Source organism: Heterocephalus glaber, unplaced genomic scaffold (genome assembly GCF_053883595.1).
Source record: "Heterocephalus glaber isolate CG9 unplaced genomic scaffold, H.glaber_assembly_v1.0 deba00001550, whole genome shotgun sequence".
NCBI classification, from domain to species: domain Eukaryota; kingdom Metazoa; phylum Chordata; class Mammalia; order Rodentia; family Bathyergidae; genus Heterocephalus; species Heterocephalus glaber.
In genome coordinates, this window is record NW_028258343.1 from 8,330,838 (window position 1) to 8,345,744 (window position 14,907).

At 39.0% G+C, this 14,907-nt stretch overlaps 1 protein-coding gene across 11 annotated transcripts in view; it reads right to left on the reverse strand.

The window, feature by feature from the left end:
- The window catches only part of Hivep2 (HIVEP zinc finger 2), a 182,523-nt gene that overhangs the window by 64,154 nt on the left and 103,462 nt on the right, over positions 1–14,907 (reverse strand). The window lies entirely within an intron of this gene.

Below are 14,907 nucleotides of genomic sequence, written 5' to 3' on the forward strand. Positions count from 1 at the left end.
TATTCACAAACAGAAATAAAACTATTCCCAACCATTGGAGAACAAGAGAGTTGCAGGATAAAAGTGTTCCTTTCTTGTTCCCTTTCCAAGAGAAAAAGGAAGCATCTATTGACTTGGAAATAAATTACTCAAACAGTACCATACCCTATCAGCCTGCAGGCAAATCCATATTCAGGGGCATTAACACCAATTAGCCACACCTCCTGTTCCAGCCCCACCTGCTCTCCCCGGAACTCCAGTCCCCTTGAGAAGTCCCAACCAAGGACACACTTCTAGGGCTTTAAACAAGGGAGACTGAAAGAGCACACAAGCAGTGTGACAGCCAGTCACAACACCATCTGCATTTCTTCCTTCCTGTGCCAGCTCCACCTAGTGTCTCAGGAAGGAACCCTCTGTGACCTCTGCAGATGGTACCCCTAGTGAGAATGCTAATGCCCAGATGCTCCGAAGCCAACAGAGCCCATACATCTGGCCTGAGGGGTCCTTGCCTTGGGTCTCACCCAACATATCCCAAATAAATTTATTGAAAAATACATAGCACCTCTGTCGCTAGCATCCAGATGTCCTTTAACCCTAAACCCCAATTACAACTGTTTTCAGTTCCCCAGGAGGCCATTTGCCTAATATCTTTGCACCAATCAAAAAATAACCGAGTGTGAATGCCCTGAAGGTTTGTAGGTTATGCTGTTGTAGTGAGCAATTAGACACCATTTCCAAAGCAGAGAGGATTTAAGTAGTCTCAATGTTTAAGGTAAAGAAAACACACAGTTCCTGATCATTGCTCTCAGAAAGCTTGAAAGCAAAAGACTCTTGCAACACAAAGTGTGGTTATGCCAAGCATCCTCTTCTTTTTTCTCTTGGTAGTCTGAGCAGTGGTTCTAGAATTATTAATAAATTAATGCAGCATCTGTAACAACAGAACATGATACCTAAAGAATATTTTGTAATTAAAAAATTCTTAGTCTTAAACTTGTAAAGATGTCAACAGCATAATGCATGGTGTTATCTACAGCAACATCTAAATCAATATTGTACACTAAATCTATAAGTAGTTTTACTTCTATAAAAATAGTTGAGGCCTTAATTTTCCAAAAATACATTAGAGAGTATCAGCCATTTAAATAATTTTGGATTTTAAATGTTTTATATATCCATTATAGATATGCTTGCCTTTTGATTTTAACATGTAATTTAGGATATTTAATTTTTTTTTTTTTTTGGTTTTGTCTTTTTCTTTGCGGTACTGGAGATTGAACCCAGGGCCTTCACACTAAGCTACATCCCCAGCCCTTTTGAAAATTTTGAGGCAGGGTCTCGCTAAGTTGCTAAATTGTCAGGCTGGCTCTAACTTGTAATCTTCCCTCTTCAACTTCCTAGAATGCTGGGATCATAGGTGTCGCACCACCATACCTGGCTACAATTTAGGGTGTTTTATAAAATCACTTTTAAAATGGTTTAATTTTTAAATTTTTCTACTTATTCTAATTTGTATTTTTGATGAAAACATGTTGATATTTTACATACTCTGTATACAATTACATTTTGTTTTTAAATCTTTTAGGTTGTTGAGAATGAGTTAGGCAAAACCATGGTATATGTATCTTCTTCTTTCAAAAAACAGCCCCTCCAAAAAAAAAGGCAATAGAAAATCTGCTTAAATTTTAAAGCTGCAAACAATGAAAGTAAACGCACTTGTCAAGTGTGGCCCATCTAAAATTCACTAACAGGATACTTCAAATTCTTTATTTAACGAAGATTTACTGTTCAAAACAATAAAAAGGAGCCAGAAGTTTCTTCTCAACAAGTCTTCAACTTTAACAGGTCAGATGAAATCCCTGGCAACTTCATGTTCTTTACAAATAAAGATTTCATCACTGATGAAATTAAGATGTTTTTGAGCCTTCATCTGAACTCTTACCTTATAGACCCGATACATACTGGCGGCCATGACCTTCTACCCAGCTGTGTGCTTTTGGGGTCCCAATCAAGCTTGGCTTCTGACCAGTTCTCCCCTAAGGCTTCATGAGCACGGTTCCATTCATGGAATCTCCCACAAACCTTGTAGTTGTGTAACACATTGGCTCCAAGGAGGTAGTGGGGCAAGAGGTGTGCCTTTCACTGCCCACCTGGGAACCCCCTGTCCATTTCAGCAGACAGGACACTTTGCTGGTTACCAGTGAGTGGTGACACACTGATGGAGTGAGGGAGGAGGCAGCGCTGCAGTATGAGTGGGATACAATCCAGGTGCACAGACTGAATGTAGGGCCGGAACACTGACTTGGTTTAGTGGCTCTTTCTTCTGTATTTTCCACCTCTCCAAGGTTCTTGGTTCCCGTATACTTCACCACCTCCACACCTTTTATGCTCTTCTCTACCAGATTTCTTTAACTAAGTGTCTGGTAGGAGGAAGAATGACAACAGAGTCCGAAGGGAATGATCGAGGCAGGCCGCAGAAAGCATCCTTTCACATTTTTGCTCACTGTCTAGTCCTTAAACTTGGAGGGTTAATCCTGTGCAAGTTATTTTTTATCAATTCACATGAGTACAGTGAACATTTTCAACAGAGCTGCCCCTTGGAGTTTAGAGGAAGAATGTTTCTTACATATGTGGATTAAGGGATTAACTCTCACCATAATCCACATCAATTTTTGTTAAAGGTAAGTATGGAATCTTGCTTTTCTTGTCCTAAACACCGAAGTTTCTGAGGCTTTGTAGATACATATTGAAGTCCAGTTTTATACCTATAAATATGTGTGTGCATGTGCAAATCTCTGTGTATACACATAAATACACTTCAGAAATAAAGAGGCTGAGTGGTAAAGTAGGGAAGGACTGAGCTGCTTGCCCAAAGTCTGTAAGCAGTGCTGAGGTCCAGTTCTGGATTTCCTTTCCAGTGGATCACTTCTTCCTCCCCACCACAGTTAATGACTCACATTGTTGCCGTGATATCGTTATTACTCTAATCAGAAATTACTTATTAGGGCTTGAAAATGCTAGAAAATAAAACTTAAAAATCATTGCATTATCAAGAACTATCCTATGTTATTTCATCTATTAATACTAAATGTACAAACTCAAGTATCTCTCATTTTAATAGACAGCATAGAAATTATACAGCACGCTTCCAAACGTAATTCCCTAAGACACCTCAGAAAGGGTCTGAGTAATAATATTATCATGAGAAAAATATCTGAAATGTGTTCTACAGAAAATGTTAACTAATTGCATCTGTTCTAAAGAATAATTCACAGTGCCAACCTTAAAATGGAATTAATTTATTTTAATTTGGTGTTTCATCAGATTTCCAAAATTCATCAAACATATGCACAGAAAACAGGGTCACATGTAAAATAAAAATAATAGATGATTGTAATTCTAACAAATATTTAAAATAAAGTAATAAATATCTTCAAATAAATGGTTATATTGATCTTCATGTATTAGTTTATTTCTGTATCTTAAACAATATCCTAAGAGAACAGATCTCATACCCTATATGCTATATATACTTCTTCAAAAAACACAAGTGAAATGCATCTGATTTAGACATTCCTTTTTAGTAACTGAAATTAGTTCCATAAATGTATTACTATTTAATTTTTAATTTAGAAAAAATGTCTACCATGTATATGTTTAAGTAGGGTAAAAATAAAAACTTATTCTTTTTCACCACATATTTATTAGTGTATATTGGTTATATAGATCAATGGGTTTTCAATTTGGCAGATTTTTAATGCATATAACATACTTTTGTGGGGGGCCGGTACTGGGGATCAAACTCAGGACCTTGCACTTGCAAGTCAGGCGCTGGAACCACCGAGCTAAATCCCCAGCCCACATAACATACTTTTTATGAAAAAATAAAACAAACTTTCATGACAAACCAGTAAGAGAATAACCCAGTTTTAAACAGCTCCAGTTTTACTATACCTAGTAGAAAAGGTGTTAAGTAACCAACTTATTTCGAGTATATTTTCTGTCAAGTGACAAAGGTTCACCAAACATGGTTTAAAATACACATATAGTTCTAGATATTTTTAAAAGGTTATATCCCTTTGACCTGTAAATGATCAAAGAGGATTTTGTAATAAATTAAGTAATAATTTATCAAAATGCTGCTGTCGTGTACTTCCTGATCAAATAGCAATTTTCTATCCACATATAACCTTAAATTTCCATGTTGCTTAGGTCACACCTTAATATCCATTTAAAAACACTTTCACTTGCATCTCTCAGAATGAAGAACCAAAGTAATAGACCAATTCCTATCCTGAATGAACGAATGGATGAATGAATGAATAAACATTGAGATGCACACATCACACTAGTTCACATTTTCTCCTTCACAAACACAGATATAAGATATAAGAAAGATATATGTATATACTGGAAGATAATACATACACAAATCGCACGCTCTTTAGAAATTAATGTCACAGTGAAATCAACTTTTTCTCTCTAGAGAAAAATATATTTTTATCAAAAAAATACTCCCAAATTTGAGTTGGGGTAGTCTTAAAATATTCTTATCAAACTTCCAAATTAACGTATTGTTTAACTCAAATATTTTAGTAGCTATAAAAACATATGTTACTGTGCTTATCAACTACAAAAACTCAGAATTTGTATTTGTCATAATGAAAATTATCATTATGCATGTAACGTGCAATTTATTTTTTGATTGGCTTTAGAAACAAAAGAACTCAAGATTAAGAGTTCTATGACAAAGGTACAACAGGTCTGTTAGTTGAAGGTGACACTGTGACTATTTAAATAGCGGTGAACCTGGCATGGTATATTTCATCAAATATGCACAAATATGTGTTGCAAAGCAAATAAGGGAAAATACTGTAGCCTGCTGCCCTTGTTTTCTCACACAACATAAACCAGCTCAAAAAAAGATAGGATCTATCCTGTATAACACAGACCTGTCACCTACAGTCTCTAGTTGGAAATTATAAAATGAGGTAAGAAGAAGAGCAATAATTATAATAAACCCTAAGAGACTGGTTTAACTTTCCAGCTCTCCATGGTGTCCACACTTCTGAGCTGGGTCACTGGCGGACCAGATCCTGACTGCACTTGGACAGATGCTCCAACACTGGGGAGTTTCCTGGAGACATTTATGTGTGCACAGAACAAACATATTGACCATCTACCCCAGAGCTTCCGGTAAGACTGGGTAAAGCAGCCTGACTAAATGCCTGCCAGATCAGCTCTCAAGGAAAGGGAAGCCTGTCCCGCCACTGTAACAGGTGAACCCTGGTGCACAGGCCTGGCCATTCAGAAGCTATGAAGATTCCCAACATTCCAAGCACTAAACTGAACTTTCACAGGGTAAACATACTGTAGGGTTCAAAGTGGCAGGAAATAAATGATGGGAGGAAAAACATCAGCATTTAATACACACCTTGTAAATGTACTTTCAAGCAAGCTGTCCACCTAACAAGTAGGAAAACTTGGAAGAAGAGTACATCTTCTTTAAATGTTTACATGTCTTTTCGTTATTCAGCTATGTTTCCCAATTCCCAGCCTGGGATAAAACAGGAACTTAATAAATGTTTGTTGATTGAATAAAAAGTCAAAGGATAAATGAGTTCATCAATGACTGTAAACACCATGCTCATGTACTTTTGTGTGTTTGCAAGATTAAAAGGTGACTGCTTCTTGTTCCATTCTACCATTCCTCTTTACTTCCCTTTTTATATCTTTTAAATTACAGGACAGATAGCTTACTACAATTTAAATTATCTCTGCAGTATAATGTGGGTACCTTTGTGAAAGTTCTTTTATTGTGCCCAGGTGGCTCTGATAATTACTTTAAAGCACACAACAAAATCAACTAAGCATAACCATAACATCAATTTCACCTCTTTACATTCTGGAGGAATGGGCAGGCTACTTACCTTCTTAAAGTAATTTCTGAATTTTTTCTTTAACAAACTGCTATAATTCCTATTAAATTATTAGCAACATCCCTTCTCCCTTCTGTTCTAATGTTGTGTGGCTGCCCAGTTTCCTCAGGTGGGGTGTGACACAATAGGCCTTTATGTGACTGTGTTTTGTCTAGTTATTGGCACATAAATATCCTTGAGGACAGGAAAAGACTGTGTGTGTGTGTGTGTGTGTGTGTGTGGTGTGTGTGTGTGTGTGTTCTCACACACGCACTTCCCTAGATTATACTCCATGGAAATCTTTTTCCATGTGGGACCAGGGCCAAGGAGAGCCCGGGGACTTCCCTGACTTAAGCCAGTGCCTTCCCAGTATCAGCCTGGGCCCAAGGGAAGGTGTGGGAAGGGAACCTGGGTGGAGGAGAGACACTGGTAGTGAGTGTAGAAATCTTTTACTTGGAGAAAAGAATCTGGGAGTTCAACATTTTTGCAGTATTTAAGCTTGCAAAACCTTCTCAGGACTAGCACATTCTCAAGCGATGCCTCTAAGACCAGCCAGGACACAGAGATCTACTGAGGTCTATATAAACTTTACCCAACATGGAGAAATCACGGAGAAAAAGCTCAGCCTTTTTGTTCACTGATGTATTTAATTATGTCTTCAAGGTAAGAAATAACTTTTACAGCATTGCCATCCAACTTCTGCACTGAAACCTCTTCAAAGTTGCCTACAATCCACTTCAGAATCCACTGGTCCTTTCTTATTCACAACTTTATGATGCCTTTGCCACCTCACACAATGTGAACACACCTTAAAACAGGGCTCGCAGCTCAGGATCTGACACACTCAAAAAGAATCCTTTCTCTAGCAAGTTCTTCCCCCCTAGGTCCTCTGAGACTTGCCTGCCTTGGTTTTGTGACAGCTAAAGTACCCTGGGATCCTCTCTCTCTCTCTGAACCTCCAGACCCAAATGACAAGGGTCCTCTCTCCTATACTCCTCACCACTTTACCAGCGCAGAATCACTACCATACTCTTAAGTGTTCTCACAACCCTTTTCTCACTTCGCCCTACTGCGCTGGTCACGGTCTGCTTTGGATTTTACTTAATTGACTGCATATTTTACATTCTCAACTTAATGTTCATCTACTCACGAACAGGACTATTTCCATTTTTCTCAAAACATACCTTAAAATCCACCACAATATCTTGCATGTGGCCAATTTTTCATAAATGCTGGTTGATTCAAGTTTCCTAAAGAGGTAGTATTCCATTTTTAACTTGTTCCGATTTCTGAACCATCTTAGCCAATCACAGAACCTGTAGATAATTCATCTACAATGTCTCCCCCATCTGTCCCCTCTTTTGCATTCCTATTATAACCATCCTAGGTCAGGATTTTACTGGAGACTATCACAACAGCTTCTTAACTTAACTAGCCCAGTTTTTCCAGTTCTCTGCAGTGCTATTTGTGGTAGGTTGATCCATCTTTTAAAACTATAACCAACTCATGATACATCTTAGCTCAAAAGTGAGTACAATTCCTCTAATGCTTACCAATTTTATGTGCTTATCACATTCAAGAAAGGCCCTCTATCACCTTTCTCTCTTGGCACCTTCCCTTCTTCTTTCATGTCTCCTCTTCACTCACCAATGCTGTGCCCCAAATATACCATGTTATTTTCATTCCAGGATCACAGCAACACCCATCAACCCCATCTCTTTGTCGGTGTGAATGTAATTCTCCCACCTGTCAAAATCGTGCTCAATGATCTGATCCCCAAGCCCTTCACCCCAACATATCCATAAGAAAATGAATATTCTTCCTCTCCTGCACTTACAAAATCTTTTATTTAGACACTTTTGAGGGCACCACTACAAGCACCACTACAAGTTGACCAGTAGTCTTATCTCTCTTTTGGAGTCTATAAACCGCTTTAAAGCCAAACTGTAAGCTTGTTCATCACTATATCCCTCTACAACACCAGAACACTAAATTACATATGGCAGAACTGCCATAAATATTCATTGGATTTAACCAAACCAAAGCTTTTACAAATAGCCAAAAAGCCAGGTCCATGTAAGAAGGATACAGGCTTAAGCCAACATTGTGTTGCCGTTTGTGATGATTGGTATTCTCAAAATGTCCACTTAAGGCTGATGACAGAATCAAGCTCTGCCCTAGACAATGAATAATTTATTTGTGCATAAAACATTCTGTTAATGGGAATCTTTTTATGGCACAAGATCTAAAATATATTCACTTGTTTGTGGTTATTAAATGTTTACTTTGGTCATTACACAGGTTAAGACAAATGAAAATCACAGGGTCATTATATGCTCTTCAACTAAATAAATCAAAAATGACTTCTAAAATTCATAAACTCCTCTTTGGATGGGGATAGAGTGGGTTACACTGAAACCATCCAACTCACTGTTACCATCAAATTGAGGAGCCCAAGGTTTTTTGTTGTTAGAAGTAATAACAATTGAAAGAATTACTTTAGATTCAAACAGCTAGTGCATTTCTAAAAATTTTAGTGCTCAATTAAAATTTCCCCTGCTCTTCTGAACTGCACTGCCTCCATCCCGTACATCATAGAAAAAGAGAAATGTGTGTTTGTGCATTCCCTAGATGTTGCAGCCTGCCAAAAAATGTTCCTTCGCCGTGCTATTTCAGCAAGTCGTGAGATGGCAATGATCCTGCTCCTCAAAAGGAAAAGATAGCTATTTTTCCTGCATGTTTTTATTTTAGGAGGCTGAAAGGCACACTTCTGGCTGTTTGGAGTACTCTGACAAGTGCACATGTTCCCGAGGAGGTGAATTTGGGAGGTGAGGCTTGGTAGGGTTAATGTTGAGAAAACCTGAAATCACCCTAAACAGCTAAAGGAAACAGCCAAGGAGCTGAAAGAAAAGGAAGAAGACTCAAGTTTTCCAGTGAATTTCTGTTTCCAACTAGAAGCCCTTTGGGGGGGGGGGGAGCAGAATAAAATATATGCTTTTTATCTACATTTGTCACAAACACAACTGGTACACAAATTCATCATGCCACTACCCAAACCAGACTCTCTTTAGCTCCCTTTTCTACTAAAAGTAATATTTAAATACCCAAGCTCAAAGTCTGGAGTCATCATTGACAGCTGCCTTCTGCCTCCCACCCCCAGAGCATGTGCACAAATGCACGCGCTTTTTTAAGCAACATGCACACGGGTGCACACACACACGCACACATGCCATTCCTAATCAGGCTGTCCCTCGCTCTCTTCCTGTACTTTCCCTCCTACTGTCTGTGCCCTGCCCAGCCCTTATGGCCAGCACCTCCAACTCCGCGCTCAACACCTGTCTGACCTCCGACCGCACAGTCAGGGGACCGGAAGGTACTCCAGGTCCAGCTGGCCAATTTCCACCGAAGGACAGCACTGGGCACAGTGCCCTTGGGTCCACAGGACCAGGGTCCATTATCAGAGGCAGTGACCCGTGGATGTGTCAAGAGAACCTTGGGGAAAACAATTTGAGCTGAACAGGGCCACAAAGGCACCAGAATGTGCAAACCCTGAAATGTGAAGTGAGGAAAGGACAACAGAAGTTAAGTCAAGAAGAACTCCCTGGGCCTGGGACAAAGTGTTCACGAGTGTGCTCTATGCGGTGCCTTTGCCTGTGACGTCAGTGTGGGAGGAAGCGGAAAGGGCACAGCGCCGCGTGCCAGCTCCGGAGCGAACTGGAGTAAGTGCACCCTAAGCTGGCAGGGACCGCTGTGGCCCCCACCCCGCCCCACAGATTGGATCCGCCTTCCCAGCTTGAGACCCCAAGGGCATCACTGCTACTCCGAGCTGTTGGGGAGGGCGGGGCTCAAGGCTATGTCTCCATGAGGCCAAGTCACTCAGCTCCAAATCCAGGCCGCCCTCCCAGGCTCCCGCGCATTCAGAGGGCTCCTCTTGTTTCATCTTACTACATCTTTCTGGAGGACCATTATTTTGGTTGCTGTACAGCAGCCAAGACAAGTAGAATAAAACATCCTTATTGAGAAGGCAGAGGTTGTAGTTATATTTTGTTCGGTGAAGAAAAACGTTATTTTACTTTAAGAACAATTTTTGTGTGTGTGTTTAAAAAGTTCACTAAACATTATCATTTGTTCTTATGACTCCACTCTGAGTATTTACTAATAAATATCAGACTTGCTGATCCATCTCACTAATGTGATTAAAATTATATCTATGCCCAGTTATCACTTTTCAGGAAGGTTCCGAAATAAATTTTTAAAGGAAACTCGTGGCCATATATTTTTATTTTTTATTAAATTCAATAAATATTTCTTGAATATCTCTATATTTGTAATCATCCCCCCATTGGTACTGAGGACTGAACATCTGAACCCAGGGCCGTACCCTAAACTACATCTGCAGCCCTTTTTTATTTTGAGACAGGATCTGGAAGTCTCTTGAGGTGCCTAGGCTTAGTTTCAATTTGCAGTCCTCCTGCCTCAGCCTCCCCGAGTGCTGGGATTACAGGCATGCACCACCACATCCAGTTCCTCAGGCTGAAGAGGACACCAAGAAAGTGAAGGCTTACTTTTACACTCAAGCAACTGAGGGTGGCATGTAAGATTTAAAAAGAAACACATAGATTACTATAAAGTGTAAGCACAAAAACGCATACAAAAAGTGGCATGGGAGATGTATAAAGTGTTAAGTGGATGCTGAGGGCAGATGTGATAACACATGAAGATAAGCATCCTAAAATAAAAGAATTAAACAGGCTGTGACATAAGTCCATTAACTAATAAAGCAGATAGATGATGCAGAAAATTTGACTGAGGAGGTTTAATTTGTCTTTTGGGAATTCCTGAATGAGATGTCAATGTGATATCAAGTTCGAATGTGAAATGAGGATCTCTAAGTGCAGAATCTTGTCCAATATATAATGTAGGAATTAATGGTAAAATCTGTAACTGTCATGGGAGTCAGAATCCAAGGGACCATTCTGAATCTGTGGGTAGAGACTACGAGATTCTCAGATCAGGGGGAATGACCGGATAAACTTACATGTTGGTATCAACAGACAGGTTAACCCAGGCTGAGACCTGGTAAATTCACATTCACATGCCACAGTGTTAATACTGTAAGATCTGATTCTTCCCCCAAATTTTAGTAAGACTTCTATTTCCTCACAGGAATCATCCTAAACAGAATATAGGGACCACATCCATAAACCTCCAAAATGCAGAATCCACCAATCAACCAGACTGGTGAACTCACAGGGACTGTGACTTGCTATCTGAAGTGGAAGAACCAGGGCTAAATTCTAGCTCTGTGACTCATGAGGGCTGTGGCTTTGAGTATATCACTCAGCTGTAACACTGTCACCTCCACCAGCCTCTATTTCCCCACACACAAAATAAAGAGTGTGCAATGTATGCATAGTAGTTATTTTCTCTAATGAGATTGGGTACACAGACGCCATTTGTAAATGGTAAACCATTCCTGAATGTTAATATGCGGCATCATAAGAACAAGGTTAATGATCCCAGTTAGACTGTCAAGGTTTGTATAGAGAGAGAGTGAAAGATGAGCCATTTCCCCACACAGGAAGCCTAACTTGCAAAGTGAGGAGGGAGGAAAGGAAGGAACACTATGAAATGATAAGAAAGGAGCTGTTGGTCAGGGTTTCAGACATGGAATGCTCCTAGAACAAAATGTGCTTTGCTCATACTACTGTTTTTTTTTAAAGTTTGCTGAATGACTGATGAACAAATGAGTGGATGAGTTATTGAACACAGGAATGAAAGAAAGTGTAGGAAAGTGGAGTGCTTGAATACCAAAGCCAGCAGGTCAAGTTGAATATAAGCCTGGAGTCCATAGCTTCCCACCAGTCTGCAGATATTCTGACATAAATACGGATACCCCTCATTTACTACAAAACACAAGGTATCCAAAGGGAAAAGCTATCTGTATCTGAAAAGCTATACCAGTGTCCCTCTATGAAAGGAAACATTCTGAAGGATACAACAAACAAGTTGTAAGAAGCCCACAGATAAGAGACAGCAGATCTTACTTGCTCACTGTTCAAATCTTTCTGAGATCGGCTAAAATGTGTCCAAAGAGAATTAATTAAAAGTTTTCCTCCCTTTTATTTTCCTAATTGGTATAAATAATAACAAGGAAAAAACATAAAAGTATAGCAGAAGAGAAAGGAGAGTTAGATCTGGAAAACAACAGATCCAAAGAACCACAAGACACATCAATCTCCACAGAAAATAGAATTATATATTTTGGATTTCTTAACTTCAAGTAAGATTTCAAAATTTTCTAACTGTAATAACTATGTGATTCTCAGAAAGTTAATTACTACCCTGAAATCCACTATCCTCAAAATGATTTTGTGATACTTAATTCTTACTTTGAAAAGATTTTGCACCTACACCTCACATCCTCAATCACAGAGCTCACCCAATAAATGTCAAAGTTTTTCACTTTCTTTCCTAAGAAGAAATATCACTTATATAATTCCTAAACAATTATATCCAACGCAAAGAGAGAATATGAATCTGAAACTATAAACCTGAGCGGTTAAGGACTAGGATTCCAGTGGACATTAGCTCAAAATAAACAATGTCAAGATCACACAAAACCATCAATTGCTTGAAGGAAAACAGCACTACTGTAAAAATAAAATAATTCATATTTACTACATTTTACCAAAAAAGTACTAGATGGGGAAGATATCTTAATGGTTGAGGTTTTTCCTTTTTTTATAAACTATTTTGTATTTACTACCAATTTGTGATGGGAGAAATTATTTGGAAAAAAACCCTCACCTAGGCTAATGTACATGATCAGGTTTAGTGGTAAAGTCATGGAGAGGTTGCTGATTATATATGCCATACATACTGTGAAACAAGCTTACAAATTCCAGATGAAATGCTTTCTTACCAAAAATGCAACTGGTTTAACTGAGAAAATGTACCTATCTATACAGGGAAGCCCATGTTGCCAGACTCCAGAACTGGCAGTCAGGTGATTATTAAACTATAATTGTTATGTTTAAACAATAGTTGCAGCACAATTATTATCACAACTACTCACCATCACCATAACCACTGGTATTCAGTAGGCTCCTCCTATAAGTGTGTAATCCTCAGAGAACCTCACAAATTAAGGAGTACCCTTATTTAACTCAAAACAAAATTATTTCAAAGAACACTGACCTGGATGACCCGACTAGGCCAGAGGAGCCAGAACTCTCAGTGTAACCAGCAAGCAGGCTTTCTACATTTAACATTCTAGCCATGTCCATTCTCAGGAGAGTCTTAACAAAAATGGTCTCCTGTACATAATTTAAATCAGGTGCCACTAACTGATATTTAACTTTACCCCTGTACCCTTCTGTAGGAATAACTGCAAAAGACCAAATGTGAATACACAGAAAACCAAATATGGCAGACAATGGCATTTTAGTTGGTGACGCTGAATATTGATGTTTACCTTCCAACATCTAATTCAAGTCCTGAAGAAAATAAGGATTTGCTTTTGTAATTTTTAAAACACCTCTCTTCCTGATGGATTTTTCACTTATCTGCCTTATATCCCTCTGATTATCCAAACATTTTTTTCCAAATGACACTGTGTATCCACAATAATAAAAATTGTTACTGACAAATGAGATTGAATCAGGAACCTTACAGGAAGAATGAAAAGATCCGCTGGAGCTTATACACTTGACATTTCTACTCTCGCTGGACATTCAAAGAGCGACTCTAACAAATCTGGCTCCAGGCCTGTTGCCCCAAGGGAGATTATTTCAGACAAAGCTAAGGGCACCTGTAGGCAATGTGTATGCTGTATCACAGTATTCCCCCAAATCCACCTCTGACATCAAGTCTCAAGATGCTCAAACTTAAACCGATACTATTGGTTTGTTGGATTTGGAAGTTGGCTCCCTGAATGATTAGACACTTTCCTCAGTTATTCTTTGTCACTCATCAGGTTTTTAAATAGCTCCAGTTTATTTGGAGGGGAATTAAGTAACAAGCTGCGTAGTTTTAGAATCATGAAAAAAAATTAGAATTTCAGAAACTCACATCTTGTGACCTAAATTAGGAAAACAAAATTTTTTCCACATTTTCTGTTACTGTGTAAAGGGTTAATTAAATCATGAGTTTGCCTGAGTTAAAAAAAAAACAAAACCTCAACCCCCTAAAATCAGTATCATTTGGACTTCCGATGCCAAAAATCTGTTTGACAGAGCAGGCTTTACTATAGTGACATTTTAACAGTAGCCAAAGTCCTGTTCCCACTAAATTCTGTCTTGGCAGTACCAATAATCTGCTAAAAGCCGAAACTCCTCTTGGTTCGGAGTTCTCTAACTCGAGAGTTTTCCACAGCAACCAGGGCAACAAAAAAGCTGAAATCAAGCAAGTCCTTCCTTAAGACGTCTGTTCTTATCACAAAAACCAAAATTTATGTAAAATGAGAACAGCTTAATAAAGACAGATGCTGACTCAAAAAATTCATTATATCTTACATTTGAATCTGACAAGATCCAATTTCACATAAAAACCTCATTCAAAGTAAAATCTGATAGCTGGGCATGGTAGCACAGGCCTACAAGCCCAGCACTCAGGAGGCTGAGACAGGAAGATCGACACAAGTTCGAGGCCAGCCTGGGCTACACATAGTGAGTTCAAGGCCAGACTGAACTACAGAGTGAGACTCTGTCCCCCCCACCTCCCCATCCCATTCCAGTCACTCAGACTTCCTATCACTGCAGAAACAGGATGGTACTAATTTAAAAAGCAAAGTAAAATCTGATATTCCCAAGTTACCTCCAGATCACAAGAAAACCATCAGTAAAAGAGTAAAGGAAAGGGGGCCAAGGGCTCGGCCAGTGGTAGAGCTGTACAGTGGTAGAGCCTGTGCCTAACATGCACGAGGCCTTGTTCAATCCATAACACCCCCTCAAGAAATGAAATAAAATACAATGATTGATTTCAAACTATAAATGACCTTTTCCAATGCTCA